Source organism: Crocodylus porosus, unplaced genomic scaffold (assembly GCF_001723895.1).
Source record: "Crocodylus porosus isolate Cpor-Errol unplaced genomic scaffold, CroPor_comp1, whole genome shotgun sequence".
NCBI lineage: Eukaryota > Metazoa > Chordata > Crocodylia > Crocodylidae > Crocodylus > Crocodylus porosus.
This window is the reverse complement of record NW_017728943.1, coordinates 58612039-58637904: the sequence shown is the minus strand read 5'-3', so window position 1 is coordinate 58637904 and position 25866 is coordinate 58612039.

Below are 25866 nucleotides of genomic sequence, written 5' to 3'. Positions count from 1 at the left end.
CAAGGCAGGATCTCCTTACACTGCCTCCTGTCATAGTGTCCTTTTCCAGCCCACTTAATATCACCTCTGCTGTTCTTCAGTATCTCCCTCTCGCTGGCCCCACAGCCTCTGCTTCTTCAGCCCCCACAGTGCACTCTGTCTTTCTCTCCAGCTGGAGCCCTGTACGTCCCATGCTCTTGCTTCCCAAAAATACTCCCTGGGTTCTGATTCCACACCGGGGTAGGCAAAATACAGCCTGTGGGTTGGATTCGGCCTGCCAGTTGATTACATCCGGCCTGTGGCTGCCCACGCAGAGCTCGGTATGGGGCCAAGCCCTGCCCAGGCAAGCCCATGCTGCACTCTCATCTGTACCTTCCCCATGCCCACTAACAACACCTCCAGTGCCCTGGCCATGGCCCTAGCCCAAGCCAGAACAAAGAACTTCCTGGCATAAGCCAAGTGGGTAGAAAGTGACTTGGAGCTGGAGCTAGATACCTGCACACTGGGGCAGGAGACACCTACCTGCAGCTTCCCCCTGCCTGGCTGAGCACGGGGTGCCTTGCATGTGTCCTCATGGCCACTGCTGCTTTCCTGTGCTACCTGCTGCCTGGGACCAGTAGGAGGAGAAGCTGCTGGAGATGCAGGGAGCTGATCAGTATTTGGGTAGCTGCAGCTGCAGTGGGAACAGCCCATCCAGGAAGCTGTGTGTGCTGGCTGGGGCTGGGGCCAGGTTGATACCATCAGCGGGCATGGCATGGGCACAGGCAAGAATGTGGGGTGAACACAGGTGGGGCTCAGCCTCATGCAGAGCACCATAAAGGCAACTGCAGGCTGGATGTGTTACTTAAAATTGCCAATAGCTCAAATTAAGAGTGAGACCTTAAAAAGGGGATAAGGCAAAATGCCGTGTTTATTGGTTACATGAAGCAGATACATAAGCTTGGACACAAGTCATACAAACAGACATACACAAGCATACATACCAACAGACATGGACAGACCTACAGACAAAACCACTCCACTAAGATTTTATAGTTACCAGGAGATGTTACTCAATATTTGCACTGGATGGCTGGGTTCATCCAGGCTTATTGAGGGTGATAGGAGCGGGGGAAGAACAGACATGCATGCCCGTGCTCCATGAGGTTGCAGAAAGTGGATTCTCTATCTTGGCTTGTCTGCATCCCACTTTTATAAAGATTTCAAGTCTTTGTTCAGCATTGGGGTTTTTCCATGCTCAGTCTTTAGGTCATTCTAGTGTATCTTCAATGAGGTCACTCTAGTCATTGTGTAGTTGGTATCTTTGCCTTGAAGCATTATGTTCTTGAACATGTGTAGTTCAAATGGCAGGCGAGATATGCAGAATTCCTTCTTCTCACTATTTTCTTTGAACTTGATTGCAGACGAATTCTTCAGCCATCCATTAATTAGCTTAATTAGTTTACTGTCTGGTAACTTATACATTGGTGCCTTGTTGCTTATACAATCAGTTAAATCTTCTTCCGTTTTCATGCAAATAGTTACCATTCTTTCACCATTCACTCTCTCACACAGACACCCACGTACACAGGACATATGAAGTTCATCTACTCATGTCAAGGAGGGAACAAGCACAAAATGGAGTTTTAGTTTTTCATACAATCACAGAGGTTGATCAATTCAATATTATCATCATTTAAACATAATAAATAAAGGAAAAATTAATACTACAGATGGAAGGGCCAAACTGCAGCTGCGCTGCACTACCTAGGCAAGTTCTGCTGTATGTGCACCTTGCCTCCCCACCATCCCGCAGTCCTGGCTGGCTCCTGGGACCTAGCAGGGGGGCAGCTCCCCCACTCATGCACACATTCACATTCCCACACACAGACCCCATTCCCCTCAGCACACTCACCCCACAACCATCCACACACCTACCCCCCCACACACACAAACCCCACCCCTGCACACACAATATACAAGAGTAAGGCTTTATTTTGTGCTGTAATTCAATATATACTATTGAACTCTATATATACTACTGAAAAAACATGAACCAGAACAATTTTTTTTTTAAATCAAATTAAAATATGTTATAGTAGATGTTTGATATTTAGTACATGGCTTTTTTTCATCTATAGTTTGTTAAAATTATATCTTTTTAAAGATTTTGTATGTGGCTCTCGAGAGCTCACCAAAACTTCTTAAGTGGCCTGCCAGTCCAACTGACTGCCCACCCCTGCTCCAAACTTCAGTAAAGATATCTGTTGATACTTTCAAGAGCCTTTCTTCAGCCTGCAATTTTTTTTTTTAAGTGTAGAAGGTTCAGCTGGTGTTATGGGAGACTAGGAGAAAAGACAAGGTTATAGCTCTTCTCACACCATTCTGAGAGACGTCGTACATATGAAATAATCTGTGTCAGGGATAAAGCAAACACTAAGGGGGAAACCAGGAGGCAGAGGGAGAGACTGGCTGAACTCTGACTAGGTGACTGCAGCACATGCAGGCATACTTGAACCAGCTTTCAACTGATACAAAGAACAGTACGGCCAAAGCAGCACAGGTACCCCAAGACCTTAGCTACTTACTTGGTGCCTGAAGTTCATGCAGTTGCAACTTCAAAGGTGTCAGTACCCAAGAGACCAGATGAAAGCTCAGACTTGTGATGTAATCACACTTTTGATTGTAGCATAGACATCAGCTTTGAAGCACAGTCTCTTTTGCACTCTGCCCCTGGTGCGATGTAGCTGCAGGCTGCTGCTTGTTTGGAACATACGGCAAAACCATATGAAACCAAAAGTCATAAGACACCTCATCCCAGAACATAAATTCCCTCACACCACCAGACCCACACTCCCTTCTCTCTTTCCCTTTCTTCTCCCCAGAACAAATTCAGTTTTCCTTAATTCTAAAAGCCTTTAGTCATCCTTCTTACAAAGGTATTTTCCATCCTCTTCTATTTGATCCCCTGAAGTACTTTGTCCTAGTTCATTTCAGATCAAGCTGATAGAGGTGCTCTTGCAAGCCAAGCTTAGTTACCTCTGGTGCTGAGTTTCTTCTTACGCAAGTGCAGTAGAAGGAAAAGATGGATAGTACTTCGTGCACACATAGGGCATTTATACACATGGTCCAGCAGGGGGTGTGGGGGGCACTCTAACAGCCACTCCAATTAAAGCGCCTGGAGTGTCACATGCTTCAGGATCTCCGCATTGAAAAACGGTGGTGGAGGCACTTTATCTAAAGCTCATTGAACATGCTTTAGTTAAACCCCTTTCCCCCCATTTTTCAGTGTAAGGATTCTAATACACGTGACACTGGAGTCTACTGGATTATGGTATTTACCACTCTCCAACAGACTTGATTAACTGAATCTGTTCTGACACACTGTAATTACAGCACATTGGAGTAGCCTCACTGCATGTGTACAGGTGCCCAGCTGGCTCTGCTACCCTGATAGACTCTGATATTAATCTTTATGATATTCAGGTTGTCCAAGCTAGCACTGGAGGAGCCCAGAAATGGTAGGGAAGTTGCTGAGCTGACTAGAAAGAAAGAGCAGACTTGTTGCATCTTTCTGCCTCATGAATAAGGAACCAAAATGGGCCCTTATGACAGGATGCTGCAAGCAGTAGTATAAGTAGCAGTGGGCAGCTGGGCCACCACCCCTGGGCACCCACTTAGAGAATCACATAAACAGCAGCTCCAGGAGCTGACCCAAACCATGCTGCTGTCCCAGCCACTGCTGAGCTTCTGGCCAGAAATAGTTTCTCTGACACAGAGAAATTTTTGCAATTTCCCAAACTTTCCTGGTCTGTAGCAGGATGAACCTGGACAATTCCAAGTGAAAAAAAGTTGAAAGAAAGAAGAGACCCAACTCATGCACTTCAGTTGTCTGGGCACATACCTGTGGTGTAGAAGTGTAAGATTCAAACACCTGCTGTGCCAGTTTTAGAAGAGGACTGTGAATCTCAAGACAGGTCTGCATGGCACCTTCACATACCTTGTGCTGCTACACAAGGGGTTCCTTCCTGACCCAGCACAGCAACACAGCAGGTGAGTTACTTAACACTGCTGAGTGACCGTTCCAGGCGCCCCCCATGCTAGCTAACCTACCATGCAGACACAAACATGATGCTTACAACCTAGGAAACAGTGTGAACAACACAGGGCCCCTGGAGCCTGATCTTGGCCAGGTGGGGGTACTGTAGTACTCCACCCAGCCCCCATTCACAGGGATCACGCCCTAGGAACCTGTGCTGCTGCCACTGGCTGGGATCAGGCTGTGGCTGGGTGGAGGTGGTATGAGGCTCTGAGACCTGATCCTGGCATGTGGAGGAGGTGCACAGCCTACTGGGCCCGCAGACCAGTCCTGTGCTGTTCATCTAGCCCATGGGGCTAAAACTGTGAACACCCCCGCTTTACATGGATTCAGAAACTGGTGAGGCTACAGAAGGGCTTAGCATCAATTTTTAAAAACCATAAAAATGGGAGTATTTCTTGTTATGATTCCTATACTTGTTATGATTCCTTATACCTATAATGCCATAAGCTAAATAAAACGGCACAACAAATTCACCTACCTGGCACTTTATGACTTTCACTGTGTTGCTTGGAACACAGTAGCCACTGAGAACTTCCTGATGATAATGGCAGAGTTGGAATTTATCTTTCCGTGCACCCCAGGCAGAAGCTAAAGTAGCGCCTTCTCAGCTGAAGTAAAATCTGTAGTAGTAACTGTACTGGGGCTTTCCAAGTAGGCCTGTGTGAAGAAGCTAGTATTCACTTCAGATTCACATTCAGCCAATTCAGGGGGCAGTGATTTGAATCGCTGTCCCAAATTAATTCGGCTGAATTTGATTTGGAGATTCAGCCACTGCCGAATCAGCTGAATCTCCAAATAAAACAGGCCCCATCCCCTGCCCGCTCTCCCAGCCCTGTTAATGGCTGCCCTGCCTGGCCCCAGCTCCCTGCTCTTAAAAAATAAAAATAAATAAATAAGCAAAACTCTGACACCGGCTCCTGCTGTCCCACACTGTGTGGGGGGCTCTCCCATGAGCCCCCTGACCCCTGCCCACTCTCCCAGCCACCCCCCCATGATTGCCCCATCTACCCCAGCTGCTGTTGAGGGCTTGGAGTTGGAGTATGGTTTGTCTGGAACCTCCCCTCAGGCCTGTTTACCATGGGTGACCCTGCCCGGAGCATGAGACTCCAGGCAACGTAGCTCTGCAGAACACTGGGACACACAAATTTCTCCACCACTGCGTCTCAGGCCACAGAAAGAAGAAGAGGGCCTCTAAGTATGTTCAGCAAAAAAGAAAGACCAAGGAAGCTGTGGGTCCAATGTTAAATAGCACAAGGGTCCTCTTAACGAAAGATGCAAAGAAGGTGGAGCTACTCAATAGCTACTTAGCCTCAGTCTTCACAGAAAAAAAATAAGCTGCAACCAGCCACCTTATAAAAAATATTTTGATAAGGAAGGGGACAAGCTGAGAGATGAGATAACAAAAAAGGGAGTCATAGCTTATGCTGGGTCTGAATAAATTTAGGTCAGCAGTTCCTGATAAACTTCATCTCTGGGTGCTGAAGGAACTGGCAGAAGAGATCTCAGAGCCCTTGGCTATAATATTTATGAAACAGTGGGAGACAGGTGAGGTACCAGAGGACTAGAAAGGGTCCAGCCTCTCTTTAAAAGGTTTACCTCTATATCCACAAAGTTACTAGAACATATACTAAGGAAGTCCATTTGTAGGCAGCCAGAGTGGATTTACTAAGAACAAGTCATGTCAAATAACTAGATATTCTTCTTTGACAAAGTAACTACTTTGGGTGGATGAGGGGATTCAGTGGATAAAATGTATCTAGACTTCAGCAAGGTTTTTGACATGGGCCCAAATGACCTTCTCATAAACAAAGTGGAAAAATGGGGGCTAGACAAAGCTACTATTAAGTAGATAGAAAACTAGCTCAAGACTGCCAGAAAAGGGTCATGACAAATGGATCCATGTGAGAATGGCAGGAGGTTTCAAATGGAATCCCACAGGGACTTGTCCTGGTCCCATTGCTGTTCAATGTTAAGCTAAGTTTTCCAGTCAGGTTGGGTTTTGTAGATTAGGAGTTTCCCCCAAAGATCATAACGATTACACTTCTATAAAAGTCATATCTGAACATCTGGAACTTAATATAAAAGCAAGTCATAAATTTTCAGTGACTTTTTTTTTACCATTAGAAAATGTCAGCTCATTGAAAGGGAATCAATTCATGAAAATGTGACAATGTCCACAGGAGAAACAAAACTTTTTAGTGGAAAGAAAAATAGTTTTTTGATAAGATCAAAACTTTCCATTTCAACAGTGTGGAATGGAATACTTTAATCTTTTTGTTTCAAACTGAGTTGCCATTTCTTAATTTTTTTTTATAATTGCAGTCTAAATTAGAATTAAAAATGTCAATGTTATTGAAAGACTTTGACAAAAAATGATTGTGTTCCATTAAAGAATGGGAAAAAAAGTTTAGAAGTTACAGAAGTTTTCATGAAACAGAAAACCCAGTTCCAGATCAGTTCAACTTAAAATAAAACTGAGGTGTTCTGACCATAATAATTCATCCGTTGTACAGTGTAATACTAGAAGTTAAAGAAGTTATAATAATATTTTGGGTACAACTTGAATTTTAGAGCTTTTACTAATACACAGCAAAACATCAAGTCAGAGCAATTTATTTATGATATATGTAAATAATCAGAATAATAAATTTTCCTCAAAATAAGAAAAAATTCCTTTGCTTTTCATATAAATCTATACAAAACATTGTTAGTCTGAAATTAATCAGAGAAAACCATGACTTAAAATGGAATTAGACTGCACAATTTGGAAGTAATACAAGTGTCAGCACACTGAATAAATTTCTGTACTTTTGGGAGTGAACATTATAATGCCATAGTTGAAATCCCAAGCCAAAAAAGTTCAAGATAAAAAATATGATATATGAAGTATGAAAAAGAAACAGATTTGAAGACAAGAGACCCTCATAACAAGGTTACAGTATAAATTATTCACTGTAAGTGAAGTGCATTCTGCACAAAGAGCAAAAACAGTGCTTGTATACTGCATAGGACATAGGCCTCCTGCTATATAGAAGAGGCAGTGCTTATCCCAGTAAAGAAAATCTTGAGGACCAACAAACCCAACAAGCGAGGAGGTGGAAAATGCTGAATGTTCAGCAATTCCTATTGTATTTACAACCTTTGCAAATGTATTAATTTATTAGATTTGGTTTTGTCAATTTTCCTTCATTCCTATGTTCACAAGCCTGTAAGTGCACATTCCCAAAGGATCACTCCAGATGCAGATTCTGTTGTCCATCTCCATGTAAAAATGTAGAGTTCTATGCATGTGAATGGGTAGGCCCACAAATCTTTCCTAAGGACACCCACTGAAAATACACCAGTATATGTTTAGATGGGGAAAAATACCCTACAAAGCAGAAAAGCCTTAAAATCAACAAGCTCAAAGGAGCTACTGTAACTGCCAGCAATAAGTCACCCAACAGAGAAATGGTGATATATGGTCTGTTTTATTATTATTATTATGAGGGTTATAGTTAGGTTTAACTAAAGAATACTGTGCTCATGGGAAACCTCATAAACACTGACATAATCAAGTGTTGGTTTTAATACACATTCATCCATTTTTATGGGCGTTGAGTTGTCAGGAAGATAATATAGAACAAAACCCTGAATAAAGTACTTGGGAAAAAACATTCTAAAAGGAGTGCAAATATAACATGATAGATACAGTGCAGTGCTATGGAGAACTGAAACTTGGTTGGGACCATTTCTGAATTAAGGGGTAAAACCTATTCTAGTAAACACTTAAAAGAGGAGTCTGATTTCTAAAATTCAGTTTTCTTCATAGAGGCCTTAAAATACCCCACAGTTTGTGACAGCACAAGGGTTAATGGAGGGATGTGCACAATAAATGGAACTGGTATTGTATTGTGTACCGGGAAGCCAAGTAATAAACAGGACTCACCTGCAGCTCCCGATGAAAGGCACACGAGGCGGAAGGAGGAGCCCACGCAGCTCGTTAGCCACGTGTTTATCAGATTACGCCCAGCCGGTGACGTCACAGAGGAACGCCGGCCAGCGGAGATAAAAACAACGGCTGCAGCTGGAGAAGGAGCAGATGGCCCCAGCGAGGGGAAACGCCAAGCCCAGCCGACAGGGAAAACAGCGGAGGCTAGCACAGTGGCAAGAGAGCTGGCAGGGGCTCTGACAGAGTGAGGATGGACCCCACAGCTAGGAGCAAGCCCGGGCAGCATGGGTGTTGAAGACATGACACAGAGGATGTGCCGGACCAGAGCCCGGAGGGCAGTGTGACCCACAGGTGGGGTACCGGGGCTATGGCAGGCAGAAGCAGCAGCATCAGGCAGGAGAAACTCCAGGAGAGCCCAAAGGGGTACAGCTGGGGCAGGCATTGCCACCAAGGTCCAAGGCAGTGACCCGGAGGAAGGGCCAGGAAAGCAAGGGGTCAAGGACAGGCCAGGAGGGAACCAAACGGGTGTAGAATAGGCTGCTCAGCAAGTACAGTAGCTGAGCAGTTAGCTTTTCCTTTCAAAGTTTAAGTTGTTGGGTAACCCTGGCTGAAGGAGCAGAGCTGGGGCAGTGCCCTTATAAAGTAAGGTTAACGGGGTCTCGGTGAGACCAGAGTCAGCACGAGAAGTCCCACTCGGTGCAGAACAGGGAGTAGGCAAGGAGGTCCGTGGGTCGTGCTTGCAAGTGAGCCCCACGACTGGGGTAAGGGTCATTTAGAAGCAGACCAGAGGGTATCATTCTACGGCTGGGGAACAAGGACCAACGGAGGAAGAAGGCACTAAAGGTGGCGTAAGGCTGGGGTACAGGGGTGGTGGAGCCCCATGAAGTGACCTTCGGGGAATCCTGAGCCATGGAGTATACCGGGAACTGACGCTTAACACTGAGGAACACCAAGTCATGGTGGGCGAGAAAGAGGTCAGGGACTTGGGGAAAAGAGAACTGCTCTGACACCTAAGAGATCCCCACAGGTGCGTGACATCTACGTACAGGACCAGAACTGCCCGAGAGTGGGTAATCGAAGCCTGGCGGTCACATACTGGTATCACAGAAGTAAAACCTTCACTGGAGGCAACATTTAATTTACAAAACAGAGGGGTAACAGAGCTATTCCCTGCCCTGGGCAACATCAGCTCAAAGGACACCAGGACCTTTTGTGCTGCCACCAGTCACTTTTTTTGTAGCTCTTCCCTTCCTGACCCTAAAGGTGATGCCTGAGGCTGCTACTGCAGTTATGTCCCTCTCCTCAGTTACACCACTGTTATGAAGATATAAGCATGGGAGGGGACAGTTTATTTGTAATAAAAAGGATATGGAACATGTAATCTGAAAGTCACCAATCTGACTCTGGTTCAGTCTGGTAGTGGCCCATCTGTTACCTATTGGCTCTTCAACTGATTTGATCTCTTTGATCACTAGCAAATTGTCGCTTTCAACACATGAAACACTATCACTGTGAGAACCACAGTGGAGTTTCTCAGCAACAAGGACAAAAGTGCCTTTCCATGCAGGATCTCCAGCTGCTGCTTCAAAGTACATTGGCGAAGGGTGGAGGTAGACTAGACAGTTCATAAAGCTACTTGGGTCTTGGACAAAGAGGAAAGCACCAGTGTGCATTGGTATCCCTCCTTCTTTACATGGGGATTAAGTTAATGTTAAGAAATATATAACGAATGGAAGTTGGCAGTTGCATCTCCCTTGGTTCCTTCCTTCCTTCACATTTATCAGAGAATGCAGGGGCCCATTTCCTTTTCTGTTATATGTTTTGCTGCTTCTTATTCCCTCCTTTGTCCTTTGCTGGCCACTAGCCCCTGATTCTTTCCTTCCAGACAACTGGAGCTGCAATCTCAGGATGTGGAGTATGAAGCCAATCAAGAAACATTATATCCCAGCACAATATAATTTTGCTCTTGAATAAAAGAAAAATACACTTTGGGAAACTAAGTGGCCAGTAAAATAAACCCCCAAAGATGAAATGCTAGCCTCATAGAAGTCAATGGCAAAACTCCTGATGACTTCCTGATGACTATGATTTCACCCTTGATATTCATAAACCCCTGATTTTTCAACTACATTTTAATTAAGTAGTTTTGGCAAATCCAAATTTTTGAGCAACGCTTCCCATGCTTAATATAAATGTAGCCTTTTTCATTCCATCAGTATCTGGTTATTACATATTGAGCCCTTTAATTAAAGTCTAATAGTCATCCTGGGAGAACAACCCAAGTAAATCAGTTATACAATGGGAAGTTTCCTTCTTGTCTTCTGTGCAGGCTGAGAAGAATTAAAATAAGGCTTCATGTTTTTGCATCTGGTAATGCCATTTCAGTGTGGCACTACACTGGACTCCTATTCTTCCTGCTCCAGAGGGTGGAATAACCATTGAATCTATGTAGTCAAGGATCCAGAGTCATTATCCTGCTCTGAAACCTATCTACAAATTCCTCTTCATTCAGGGAGTTCCCATGGAGTGGTGGTTCATGACATGACAAAGAAGACCATAGACTCCCTGGAGAGGCAAATCCTTCCTCCCCTGCTCATTCTTCCTCTTGCCACGCACACAATGTAAAAACGATTAGTCTGAACCAATGCTATTCCTTTATGGAGACAACTATTTTCCTTTTTGCACCATAAAAATTTAACTTATCCATATTTACCCTACAGTACATAGCATGGGATACAACACAGTTTTGTTATCTACTATTATTACTCTATGCTCCTTGGCACATTATTCTACATACCATGCTTTGCTTATAGTCTGGTTGAAGAGCTTGCATTTTCAACATAGCATTGCATTTTCAACATAGTCACATATAGATCAAAGGGTTTTATTCAAACCTGTCTATGCACTAGGCTAAACAGTTAGCTGGCTGTTAGAGAAAAAGATGCTTCCTATCAACAGAAGCTTTAGATCAAACAGCAATGGAAAGAAAATTGAGTAAAGCTAAGTGATCCATTCTGTAATCCATCATCTGCCATAGTGTTGTCTTCAGCATAAAACTGCCTTTAATTTAGAGCTGGGAATGGTTAGCAGATTTGGTAAAACCAAAAAAGAGCAAACATTTCATTCACAGTTTGAACTTTTTAATAAAGCAGTTCCTTTGATTAATTTCTCTACTTTGGACATACTTTAATTATTTGTTTCTTTAGGCTTTTTCCAAACCATCTTATATTTTATACTCCTAAAAAGTGACAACCTTAACATTTATACTAGTTGAACATACCATATATTTCAGCTAACATAAACCCTTTGTTACAGAAAGCCATATTTTGAATCAATAAAATATGCCACCTTTATTTCCTTGCATGGTAAAGATATTAGGGCTTTGAGATCAAAAAAGATCATCACATATCTATGGAAATTATTAAATAATGCGCCAAGCCCTTGATATCTTATTCTCCTGTAGCAGAAGCAATATGGTTGGATGTATAATTATTTTTTTAGCTGGCATGTTAGCTGAATATTGTTGCTCACTTGGATAGACTTGTGGGTAAAATTTCCAAAACCTTTTACCAAATACTTATATTCTGTAAATATTAGTCTACAACTTGTCTGAAAAATACAAGGGTATTTCAGAACTGAATAGCAGAGAACAATGATAGCATTGTCAAATGCACCCAGTGTTTCATGCTGAAAACATATGTGATTCTGGTAATGCAGCTAGTATCAGGCTGTAAGTATGCACCAAAAAGAACAGAGGTCTGTCATTCATACTTCTGTGTACAGAAGGTTTGCTGCCTAGTTATATTGACCCTAGGATAATGGCAAAATACAGTGAGAACTGTATGGCTCAACAGAAGGTCTATGAATGGGTGGAGAAGTTAAAAAACAGCCACACGTAAGTAAGTGGATGAACCCTGAGCAGGATGGCCCAATGCAGCCTCAATGGATCATAGCATTGCCATGGTTGCTGCTGCTGTGCATGCAAACAGGCAAGCGAGCATTCCTGAATTAGTGGTGGAAGTCAGCAGAAGTGCTGGCAACATCCACGCCATTTTACATAATCACCTGAATTACTAGAAAGCATGTGCCCATTAGGTGGCAAAACAATTGATGCATGTACATAAATGAAAATTGTGTGGAAGTGTGCACCCAGCTTCTGCAGCATGTATGTGTTGGAAGTGTGGGACTCTGCTTGCGCACCACCACCAGGGATGACACCTGGATGTACCATTATGTTCCCAAAACAAAAGGCAGAGCATGAAGTTGAAACACACATTGTCAACACCACCTAAAAAATTCCACACCCAACTATATTCTGGCAAGGACTTGCCCACCTGTTTTGGAATTGCCTAGGACCACTTCTTGTCCATTCCATAGAGCACAAGGTAATGACACATAGCAACATGTACTTCCACATTCTCCAAAACCACCTGAAGCCAAATATTTGGATCAAATGGCATGGAAAACTCAGGCAAGGTATTCTTCTCTGGTATGACAATGCAAGGCTGCATATCGAATGGGAAACGGTCTAGACTTGGCATGGACTGGGCTTTGAAATCTTACCATATCTACCCTATAGTCCCAATCTTGCACCAAGCAACAATCAGCTGTTTGGACTGTTGAAGGAAGCCTTTTATCAGCACAGATTCACTAGTGATGCAGAGTAGGGGTGTGCAAAGCTTCAGGTGCTGATTCAGTTCGGAGGAGATTCAGCCTGAATCAAATTGGAAGACTAATTAAAAGGGCCGAATCAATTTGAAGCTCTCCAAATTAATTTGGAAAATATTCGGAGAGCTTCAGCAATTTGGGCAATCCCCACTAGCTGCCTCAAGGAGCCAGACCCGGGCTCCATGCTGGTAAGTAGGGGGCAGGGCAGGGGGGACTGGAGGAGGGGGGACCCCTGCCAGGCCCCATCCCTTACCTACTCCCCAGCCCCACTGAGCATGCCCCAACCCCCAGTCACTCTCCCAGCCTCGGGCTGTTTTAAAAAAAAAGCTCCTACTCACCAGCTGCTGCAGTGGCTTCAGGGCTTCTGGGGGCTTGTGGGAGAGCCCCCCCAACACAGCGTAGGGGAGTGAGAGCCAGCAGGGATTGCCACCCCGCTGGGCAGGAGCCAGTTAGACCAGGGTTTTTTGTTTTGCTTTTTTGAAGAGCCAGGAGCTGGGGCAGGTGGGCCAGCCATGGGGGGGCTGAGAAAGTGGGCAGGGGTTGGGGGACTCCCCACATGGCATAGGGCAGAGCCCCCCACATGGTATAGGGCAGTGAGGATTACCTCTGCTCCCTGCCTGGCAGCAGCTGGTGAGTGGGGGCTTTTTTCCCCCAAAGAGCTGGCAGCTGGGGCTGGGAGTGCAGGTGTGGGATGGGGCCTGTATGATTCGGAGATTCAGATGCTTCAGCAGCAGTCGAATCTCCAAATCAGATTTGGCCAAATAGATTCAGGACAGTGATTTGAATTACTGAATAGAATCACTGCCCCCCGAGTTGGCCAAATCCGAATCTGAAGTGAATACTAGCTGCTTCACATAGGCCTAATGCAGAGGTACCACTCTCTGCATTAGCAACAACAAACTTCTCTGAGGACAGTATCAAGAAAAATGCAACTTTCTGGAATACCTGTATTGAAAAGCAAGATGACTATGTAAAGTAGCAATGTAGTCTAATAAGTGACTATTGCACACAAAATAGTTCTATTTCAAAGTTTCTGTTAGTTTTTGAACACCCTGATATGGTAATTATATAAGGACTTTTTCTTGTTTTGTTAAAGAAATGAGATACAAAATGAATGAAGAAACTTGGAAGATAATTTCTGTGAAAATACAGCAGTAAGTTATAGCAAGTAATCAAGAGTTTTAATTCTTAATGGTTCCTCACAAAAAGTTTGCTACTTTAATAGTCTAATCTATTTTAGAACTGGAAGAAAATTATTCATATGACTCATGTTCTGCACCTAGGCAGGTCTGATTAAACGTTGCACTCACAATTCATACATTATGGGTGCTGACAGATGTGAAAGACAAAACAAAAAAACCAGTGCTTTTCCAGAAGAGGAAGCGTCTTAGGTGGACCTGGCTCTCCAGTGTCTGTATAGATTGTGTGCTTCAGCAGGGCTTTTTGGCAATTTATCTAAAGCTGATTCAATACTGTGTGCAATTCTGGTCTCCACCTCTCAAAAAGGATGTAGCAGAATTCAAAAAGGTACAGAGAAGGGCAACCAAAAATGATCAGGAACATGGAACAGTTGCCATACCAAGAGAGACTAAAAAGGCTAGGGCTCTTCAGTTTGGAAAAGAGAAATCTGAGAGATTCATAGATGCTAGGGTCAGAAGGGACCTCAATAGATCACTGACTTTGACCCCCTGCCTAGGGAAGAAAGAGTGCTGGGGTCAGATGACCCCAACCAAATCCTATCCAGCCTTCTCTTAAAGACCCTCAAAGTAGGGGAGAGCACCATATCACTTGGAAGTCCATTCCAAATTTTGGCAACCCTCACTGTGAAGATTTTTTTTCCTGATAACTGACTGCTCTCTGTCAGTTTATGACCATTGTTCCTTGTTCACCAGGGCGCCTTTTGGAGTAACATCTCTGATCCCTTGCTGCCTCCCCCTAATGAATTTGTAGGTGGCCACAAGATCACCTTTCAGCCTTCTCTTGAGGAAGCTGAAGAGGTCTAGGTCCCTCAGTCTCTCCTCATAGGGCTTGTCCTGTAAGCCCCTAACCTTATGAGCGCCCTTCCTCTGGACCCTCTCGAGTCTATCAACATCATTCTTGAAGTATGGCACCCAAAACTGGATGCAGTACTCCAACTGCGGTCTGACCAAAGCCTTATAGAGAGGAAGTATCACCTCCTTGGTTCTATTTGTCATGTATCTACTGATGCATGATAAAGTGCAGTTAGCTTTGCTGATGATTTCATGACAATGACGACTCATGTTCATCTTGGAGTCCACTATGACTCTGAGGTCCCTTTCTGCTTCTGTGCTGCTGAGAGGGTCACTTTCTAGCCAGTAAGTGTGCTGGATATTTTTGCACATGAGGTGAAGCACTCTGCACTTGTCCTTGTTGTACTGCATCCTATTGTGTACTGCCCACTTTTCTAACCTGTCGAGGTCTGCCTGAAATCATTCTCTACACTCTGGAATGTGCACTTCACCCCACAATTTAGTATCATCCACAAACTTGGACAGAGTACACTTCACACCCACATCCAAGTCACCGATGAAGATATTGACGAGTATAGGTCCAAGGACCGAACCCTGCAGGATCCCACTACCCCCATCCTTCCAGGTTGATACTGACCCATCTACTAGCACTCACAGGTGCAACTGCTAAGCCAATTTGCCACCCACTGGACTGTGTAAACATCTATGTCACAGCCTCTTAATTTATTTATGAGAATGGGATGAGATACCATATCGAAGGCCTTGCTAAAATCCAAGGAAATTACATCCACCTCTACTCCTGCATCTAAGAATTTTGTGACCCTGTCATAAAATGAAACCATATTGGTCAGGCATAATCTACCTGCTATGAAACCATGCTGATTTCCCTACTGCATTATTTTTCCCTCTAGACTCCCACAAATATAATCCTTCATAATCTTTTCAAAGACCTTTCCAAGGATGGAGGTGAAACGTGCTAGGCAGTGGACCCAGAAGTGGACCAGGAGTACTTCCCCCCACCCCCCAACCTACTCGCTGCTTAAGCAGGGATCCCTTCCTCCTCTGTCCCATAGCACGGATTGTAGCCAGCATGTGGTATGCTACCTATTGTTGAGACATGTCTGTATAAGGCAGATAGGACAGTGTCCACATTGGGCTTTTTGGAACTAATCAACAGGTCAGCTGGTAATGTCCCTTCATTCTTTCTTTTGGAAAAAGCTGTTTAAGAGAAACTTGAACAAATAAGCAAGACTTTGTTTCCTGATAGGGTGCTAAATACTGATAACAGAGCTGATAAATGCTCTGTTATCAAGAGCAAAGATTGAATGAATTCAGGCTCAGGCTTTTTGAATGTCTGTCCTTATGGATGTTACTATCTGGATGAAAAGACAATAAGTTATGGACCATTACAAGAACTAATCATTCATGAAATATTGTGTGGTAAATACACCTACAGAAATCAAAAGACATCTCATTCTTGATCAGAAATAAAAGAGGGAGGCACAGAAAAATCTATTTAAACATAATTGCCACAGGAGATGAATACAATTCCTGTCACGTGGAAAACATGATGTAGGTAAAAGCTGAATAGATTCTGAGAGATGGGTAATTTATCTTGCAAACTCTTTGTAGATAATTGTGATTTTTCTGTAAACATTTCAGCACAGACTTTTGAACATCGGGTCTCGGCTTGTATTTGTTACATATCAAGAAAAATAAGCCTATTTTATAGCACCATCCTCTTTCTTCACTACTGCCTACATTTGTGGTTTAATGGGGTGCTATTTGTGGCACTGAAAATCAGCCATTCTAATAGTTGCTTTTTTAGTTCACTGGCCAAGCTAGAAAAATATCATTTATTTTCAAAGTAAACATAACATTTTAATTGTAATTTGAGGTGAGGAAGAATTATTGACCATAAAAAATAAGTCTAGGAAAACTTCTAGATGAAATATTGTTTCAACATTAGAAATAAAAAAGTTGTGTTTAAAAACTAAATATTTAGTCTCACTGGATATTTCTTTTTTTTTGGATGAAACAATGATAAATTCTATGTGAACAACAGGTTTCATTAACTTGAACCAGTAATTTTCAGTGAACAAAATATCTGACTGAAAAATTTAGCCCCTTCTAGCCAGGGCAAGAGTGGAGCCAATGAGTGTTGCAGTTCAGCTTTTTGCCAATTTTACAGAGATCGATAAGAGGAGTTTATGCAGTATATGGATGTGTCTTTCTTACAGGTTCTTTAAACTCCCTTCAGGTGGGTTGTGCCAGACAGAAAGCCTGGTTAGTGGAGTTCTAATGATAATGTCTTGTGGCAAAAACTTTATATCCCAGGATATTAGCACAATAGTATCTCCCAGTAGAACCTAGTGCTCAGACTGCCTCCTCCCACTTCAGTCTCTCCTGACTCCAGTTACCCAGACACCTGCCAGTAAGCTCTCTGTGGATGCATGACTTATTCTTGCTGGAATTCTGCAACTGTTGCATTTGGGATTGTGGTGCTGTGGCAGAATTCCAAAGGGAGGTTACAGCATTTTATCAGAACAACTGTGATGTTGGCTATAAGGAAATTACTCTAACATAGATCTTCAAAACAGTTACATTTGCCATTTGCCAGATAGCTGAATGTCATCAGTTCCAGGAAACTTATCAGGAGGGCAAATGAATCACTTCTAATCAATGTATGCACTTAATTTTTTCATAGAATCATAGAAAGTTGGGGTTGGAAGAGATCTCAGGAGGTCACTTAGTCCAACACCCTGCTCAAAGCTGGACCAGCCCCAATTATATTATCCCAGCCAAAGCTCTGTCTAGCTGGGTCTTGAAAACCCTCAAGGATGGAGCTTCCACCACCTCTCTGGGTGATCTGTTCCAGTGTTTTACTACCCTCTTAGTGAGAGGATTCTTTCTAATACCTAACCTAAATTTCCTTTGCTGCAACTTCAGACCATTGCTCCTTGTTCTGTCTTTCTATGTTGGTGTAACAGTGCTCTGCCCTGTTACTAAGGGTTGGGGGGAGTATGAAGAGCCCCACACCCCAGAAATACCTCTGCACACCTACCCCAGACTGCGGCGAACTCACCAGAGGCTGAGGAACCAGGTCCTGAGAGGTGGCAAGCCCCACGGCAAGGGAAGCTGACACAGATGTGGGGAGTGAGAGGGAATTAGCCATGTAAGCCCAGAGTGGGAAGGATAAAAGACACTGAAAGCAGCTTCAAGGAACTGCACCTGGCTATGAAGTAGGCTGCCTGAAATTTCCAGGAGTTAAACAGCCCCCAGGAAAGTCTAGAGCAGAGCTTTTCTCTCTGTTTATGTGCTTGCTTGATCATTTGCTTTGTTGCACAAGCCTGCAGGCTTTGCAAAGCCTCTAAAAAACAGAAGAGGCAGCCAGGGGGTGAAGCCTGGAAGAGCCACTGGAAGACAGGTAAGTGCTAACTTATTTGTTTACTTTCTTTTGTTTGTTTGGCACTGCTAACAAGCCTGGGGTAGCCTCCAGGTATTCTCCACTAGCCTGGTTGCAGCAGAAGCAAGGACCCTAAACAGTGGGCCAAAGCCTGTAGCAGAAGTAAAGCTGGTCAGCTCAACTAGCTTGACCAAACATACCTTGCTATGATCTGCCCAGATTTTGCCCATAGCTGCAACTACAACTGGTCCTACATCATGTAGCATTACATTACTAATAAAACCACCAGAAGTTTCCCAGAGCCTGACCATGTACTAATTAAAGTCAAGTGGTGTTTTGATTTTAGTTTAAACTGAAGAACTGGGTCCTTAGTAAATTAGTCCTTTCTTGTGCATATAATGTGGAAGATCTGACTGATAACAAACCTTTAACACTGGATTTAACATTTAAAAACACTGAGCACAGTTTTAAGACTAATGAATGAGCACAGTTATTCAAACATTAGGCTCTCTGATATGAAGTATTTCATTACCCATTTCACTGAATACCAGAATTATTGCAATGCTCATGCAACTGTTAACTCAACAACAGTGGTGACACACAGGGGATGCTCAAGGATACACGTGTACCCCCTGAGAGTGCTGGTGCATCCCCTGACTAGCTGATTCCAGGAGTGGATGCAGTCTGTGGGATTGCCGCAGGATCGGCCATCATCCCCTCCCCCACCTCCTGGCCAGCATGACTAGTCTCGGGGCATGCCCCCCTGACTAAGGCAGCACCAGTTACCCATGCTCAACAACAATATTTTTTAGAAGATGTTACTGATACCAATAAATTACATCTCAAAATAAACTTCTTGTATCCATCAGTGCCGTTCATTTGAGCCTGTATTTTTTTCTTCCCTTTTGAGGTTTAGATTGGAACATATAAAATATCAAAGTCGGCAAAGGATGCCCAACTCATGTTCCTCATTCTTAATGGGATAGTCCTACTAAAGAAGCAAGATTGGTGAGGTGATATATTTTACTTATGTACAAATTATGTAGTTGGGTATTCAGTGCATTAAATGAAATACATCATATGATATGATAGTCTATTGATCCTACATACACCTATGTGCTATACCTCATCTAATGAACCAAATGCCTATGTTATGAACTCCCACAAAAGTGCTAAAGAACAGAAACACCCAATTACTAGTACATGGTTCACAGAACAACTATACCATTTCTGACCTCATAGTCCTTGCCTTCAAAGGAAATTTACATAAGACCTTCAGCAGACAAGTCTGGCAATAGAAATCCACAACTTTTATCAGACATCAAAACCTATACAGAGCCATTGGCTTACACTATCAGCAAAATAACTCAAACTGTCAACTAAGGACTCCATACATACTATAGCCAGTAGTGTAACTAAGGATAGGCATGGGTGAGAAGGGCACCTGCCCTGGATGCCAAGTTAAGAAGGGCACCAGAATTGCTTCCCCAACCCTACAGAGTGCACACTCTGGCAGAAAGAGAAGCTCCATGGATTACCCATGCCAGGAACTCTAAAACTGTCCCAGATGCTCTTCTCTAAGGGCAATAGTCAGTGTGGCAGCGGCAGTAGGAGGTGTGAACTGCTTTGGAGTTCCTGGCATAAGTATGTGGTGAGGCTGCTCTTGCTTCTGCGGCCCTCCCCCTCCCCCCCATCCCATGTTCTCCAGCAGGATTTAACCAGGGCACGAACTCTACTTGTTATACCTCTGACTAGGTAAAATTCTGCTTTCTTTTTCAATCTGATTACAACTGGTTTGTAAGGGGTGTAAGTTGGCCCAGACAGTGGCAGTGTGTAGGGGGTACACATGCACCCACTGAGAGTGCAGGTGCATCCCTTGACAGCCAGCACTTCCCACTTAAGTGATGGGCGGGGGGGGGGGGGGGGGGGGGGGAGCGGCAGGCCAGTTTCCCCCCCACCCCCGCCACCTGTGAGTGGCAGCTGTGGAGTGGGGGCACCAGGAGAAGGGACGCTGGCACTTCCGTGTTGGCGCAATCTGCTATGGGATCAGGCGGCAGCTGGAGTACTGCATCCAGTTCTGGGCACTGCACTTCAGGAGGGATGTGGGCAACTTGGAGAGGGTCTAGAGGAGGGCCACTAGCATGATCAGGGGCAGCAGGGCAGGCCCTAGGAGGAGAGGCTACAGGACCTAAGCCTATTCAGCCTCCACAAGAGAAGGCTGAGGGGGATCTAGTGGCCTGTTACAAACTAGTCAGAGGAGACCAGCAGGCATTGGGAGAGTCCCTGTTCCCCCAAGCACTACTAGGAGTGACTAGAAATAAGTCACAAGCTGGCAGAGGGTAGATTCAGACTAGATATCAGGAGGCGCTACTTCACGGTCAGGGCAGCTAGGATCTGGAACCTACTTCCAAGAGAAATGGTGCTGGCCCCTACCCTGGGGGTCTTTAAGAGGAAGCTAGACGAACACCTTGCTGGGGTTGTTTGACCCCAGTACTCTTTCCTGCCATGGCAGGGGGTCAGACTTGATCATCTGCTCAGGTCCCTTCTGAGCCTACCAACTATGAAAATGCCAAAAATGGGTAAGTGAATGGGTATTTTGTGTCCTTTCATAGACTGTCATTAATATCTATAGTATTGGGAAGATGGGAGATTTTTATTTCTTTATAGTGTGCATGATACATTATATAACACGTAGATACCTAGCTTCATCTCCTTTAAATTGTACCATGTTTGTAAAATTTGTTGCCTAATGATGCACACAGTTCTTACCTAAATGGAGTATTTGTAAAGGAGCAAATCCTGTGCCTAATTGTTCCCACCTAACAAAGGTATTCAAAGGAAGATGAACTGAGGTGAGTACTCTGCAGAGGACTTGTTTTCTGGAACCTCACATGGACTCTTGTGCCCCTCAGAGTACAGCTGCACTGGGGTTCTTTGTGCCTTGGCAAAGGGGATACTTGCGGAGCAGGAAGAGCCATTTTATTGCTTGGATATACTATCCAAACACTGATTTAGAAGGTTTAGAGATACAAGTAAAGAAGGCCTCACAGTTCTGTTACTACAATAGTGGGCACAAAGCAGTTGTTACCTTATGGGGAATCTGCCTATGCCCTCAACAGACTTATGTATTTTAAAACATGAAAGATCAACTGTTTCTAAGTATACAATAATAATAATAATCCTTATCTGTGAGAACACAGAACAGTCCTACTATAAATCTAACTTTGAAAAAATACCCCAAACTGTAATGGCCTTCTTGCTTTCCTTTTAATTTCAGCAAATTCTGTGGCCCTATAGGGGCAAAGTTTACTGAAACATTTTGTGCTATTCCCCTTAGCAAAAGCATGGCTACACACACTACAGAAAATGTTCCTGTATTGTTTTTATAAGCCTTTTCTTTTTTGCAACTGAAAAGATTGGCCCCAGTTTGCACCGATAGCTGTGCAGGGCAGAGTCAAAGAAAGCCAAAGCCAAGAATGTGTCTCTTTTAGTTCCAAAATTATTTTCATGTCCTGCAAAGCCAAGGCTCTCAGAAGAGGAGGTGGCTCCCAGTGACTTGAAAAGCATCCATTTTAATAGATTGCATTTACATTTTATTTTACTTACTTTTATTCTGCAAACTTGTACACATTTTGTGCTCAGTTTGCAAACATGCTGGTGAACGTTCTCTTCCCAGTCAGTGGTTCTAATACAAGCACTGTATGAATCGTTGAGGGGGGAACCAAACCATATCATGTAACTGAGGCCAGAAAGAAAGGTCATTTTCTTCCCAGCACTTGTGTACCATACTATTATTAAAAACACATATTCTGATCTAGAAGCTCAAGAGCCCTACCAAATAAGCTAAAAGAAATAAAACTCCTAACCCACTTTTGAGCAAATCTTATTTCATCCAGTAGCAAGCAGTAGAATAGAGCCACTGCAATGGCCAGTCAATTACAGTACAAATATTGCTAAGAATAAATGCAGGTATTAGAATGACTCGTTCAAAACCCTCCGTTAGTATTTTACGCTTACAGTGTATAAGCCATCTAGAAAGTCAACAGTCAAGCAAGGAGAATCCTTGTTTTGGTACCTGCATTTTTGTTGAAGTGTTTGCCTACAAGCATCTCATGGCCCACTATTCATCTGAAAGCAGGCAAAGCTAGGGCCTTGGCAATTGTGTATGATTACATAGGAAGCAGACATCAAATACCTGTTTCTGTGGAATGCTATCCTACAGTCTCATCCTCATACAGCCTCGTAACTGCCATATCAGCTCACTGTAGACACTCAGAGTCACCTATTGTAACTGTCGGTGCAATTTTGCAGGGTGTTACTACCTCTCTGACGCTGTGCAAAATAGGAACACATGAACTGGCGCAGATAAGCATTCCAACACAATAACCCAAAATCAGCCAATACGGAAATGGAAACTGAGGTTAGAGATTTACAAATATTCAGTTTTGGATTCTTTATATGTTGAGAATGTTTTGGCACTTTGAAGTGGTATATTTTGTAGCTGTACTGGGAACAGGAAATACTAGTAACCTCACTTTGATATATTCATCCCAGTCTTAAAGGGGAGCAATTTGCCCTAGTTATGTTTGCCACCAATTCCCCACTCAGTCTTTCCTTGTCAATCCATGTTGTTATGGTTTATTACACACTCAAGAAGCTTTGAAAGTTAAGAGAGGGCTGGTTCTTATTTGTCTGTTCCTGAAAAGTTTTCCTCGCTATCCTGTCAAAGTAGTTTGGGAGGCAGATTGTTGTATCATTTTTCATGCAGGTTCCATCTGAAAGAGCACATTCACAGGAAATAATAATTTCTGGGGAAATAGTAACAGGCAAATCTATCTGAGAGAACTCACTGGACCCCCTGTCTTGTTTCAAGCTTTCCCAGCTGTCAGCCAGGTGTCTAGGTCTATTCATCACTGAGTGGATTAAAACTAAACTCTTACTACTAACTATTAATCACTAACAGATAACTTCTGTATCTCCTTTGTGGTTCAATGTCTACTCAGAAATCACAAAGGGAAAAGGAGTTAAATGTGGAACTACTCAAGATCCAAGAAACCAACACTCATGTGACTTCTGCAGCACTGTTGTCTCTTTAACAACAAAAGAATGTGAATGTTTTCCTGGTGTGAACATGTGATTTCCTCCCCTGCCCCCTCATTCCCACTACCCACACCAAAAGATATTTTTTCCTTTCTGATTCGAATAGTTTCCTAAACAAGGAAGATATTTTTTCTCCTTTCCAGCGCTTTCAGAAGTGCAGGAGACCTCCTTCTTCTTTATACCTCAAATACAAGGACAAGGATGAAAACATTTTATATGTTTGTCAAAGCTCATTATGGCTTTATTCCTGCTCCCACAGTTATCAGTGGAAAAAGTCTCAGGGGCCCTCCTGAGAACAGGATCTGGTCCTTTTCTGGGAATCTCAGTGCAGTGTAGTTGCTTTGTTTTCTTATTCATGCAGCTTATAAAAACTGTGTAAAAAGATGAGATTGTAAAGAAGCATTACATTACAAGATGATATTGTTCCTCTACACTTGAATTGACTAGTGGAGCATGTGTTGTACATTAAATTTTCTGCAAATGTTTTACTGAATAGTGCTTAGTGGTAAAAGGGCTAAAACCTATCAAGGCTAAGGTAATATTCCCTCCCTCAAAATATTGGCTCAGTAGTCAGGAATGGATGCAACTTTTCTTTTATATTTTCTCTTTAGGAGAATATTGAAGCAGCCTAAAAAACAAAGCAGGAATCATTTTTGGTCAATTCAGATAATCTGCATAAAAATAAGCAAGCTGGTAACCATAGTCTGGTGAACAGGAATACTCATGAGGAAAAAGAATGATGTGGTTCCTTTACATATGAGATTTGATTCACTGCTGAGTTACACTGGCATAAACCTCTAGTAGTCCAGTGGTGAATTGGGCCTGTAGTTTCTAAAATACTTTGAAATCCTTCAGAATGTCAAACTAAAAATACAAGCTACTATAAATGCTACCAAGGTCACATGGCACCTTTTAGCCTGTTTGTTGTTCCTCATAGGTTTCTGAAAAATTCTTCGTTACCAGATCCAAAGCTGTGTAGAATATCTGAAGAATAATTGAAAAAAGAAAGAGAACTTGAAAAGACAATGCATATAGTATTTGCTGCCAATTGCAATTTAAGCACTTCTTTTACAGAAGCCATGTTCCCTGTAAATCTCAGCGCCAGGTCCAGTGCCCATTCAAGTTAACTGAATGACTTGTCCCCTTTGGCAGGTGTTGGACTGGGTCCATAGTTCATAATCCAGGGATTAAAGTGGATGTGCTTTCTGGCATACTGCTACAGGACTAGAAGACATTTTGATTAACTGCTTCTGTGATGGGGAGTATGTGTGTGGAGGTGGGGGATCACAAAGTCCCTCATAACCAGGGCAGCAGAAGATAGAATATAGCCCATGATAAATACAATGGGGGAAATTATACTGCTTGTAAAGGGCCAGACCTATTTCCTGTCTTTGCCTGGAAGCTAAGCTTTTCAACTTGGCCATCACATGAACATAGTTTGCTTGTTATTAATGGCTCATCATGCAAAATATCAAATTCTAATGCTCTCTATGCATCCAAAATTTTTTCATGGACTGTTTGATAAACTGTTTAGACCTCATCTAGACTACTGTGTAGTTTTGGGCTCTGTATTTTAAAAATGATATGGAGAAGTTAGGTCCCAGAGGTGGCAACAGTTATGATAAAGGGCTTGGAAGGCAAGCCATGCAAAGAGAAAGTGAGGGAAATAGGCATGTTCAGCTTACAGGAAAGGTACTTAAGAAGGAACATGATAGCAGTCTTCAAATACCTGAGGGGCTGCCATAAATATGAGGGAGAATGCCTGTAATGATTAGGATACAGACCAATGGCTTGAAGTTGCAGAAAAGTAGGTTTAGGCTGGATATTAGGAAGAACTTCTTCACTGTTAGAACAGTGAGGCAGTGGAATAGACCACTTAGGGAAGCAACTGAAATTCCATCATTGGATATGTTCAAGAAGAAGTTGGATAAGCATTGGTTAGAGATGATCTAGACATAGCTATTCCATAGCTTCTGTGCTTTGTTGGTTGCCACTACTGAAATATATCCAAATGTGGTCTGGGATACAATAAAAGTTTAATACAATATAGCAACACTCCACAGTTCTCAGAGAATATCCTACATTGGTGCCATATATGACTCAAGCTGAGGGAAAATGTTAGAAGTTGGAACACAAGAATCCAAACTGAAATCTGGGTAAACCAATTTAATATCCCCCTGGTCTTTGAAAGAAAGCAGAATAGTGTGCCTTTTGCTACTATGTTATATTTTTATATATATAAAACAAAAAACCCAGTATTTTTTCAGTCCAGAAGTTAATCACCTATTGAATCAACCAAACCACTGCACGCCTTCATGTTCTGATTATCTGATGTTAATCAGGTGGGAGGCTGCCCTTTACCTGCTGTGGTGACAAGGGCCTCTGTACATGTTCTAACCTTCACTTGACATGTCCCATGCCTCACAGATGTTTCCTGGCCTAACACCTGGCCTTATCATAATCATGGCCTAACACCTGGCCTCATCACCATCTCTACATATACTGGGCTCCAGGCCCTGTCTTTGGACTCCAAGCCCTGTCCCCAGGTCACAAGCCTCTCCCAGTTCTAAGCGCTGTTGTTACCAGATTTGCCCGCTACTTTGGGGTGTGCTCATTTATTAGGGCTAGGGTCTTGGTAATTCTATCAATGTGCTGCTTGTGTTACTTGTGTTTCTATACGGAGCTGTATCTCTCCCTTCTGCAAGCCCTC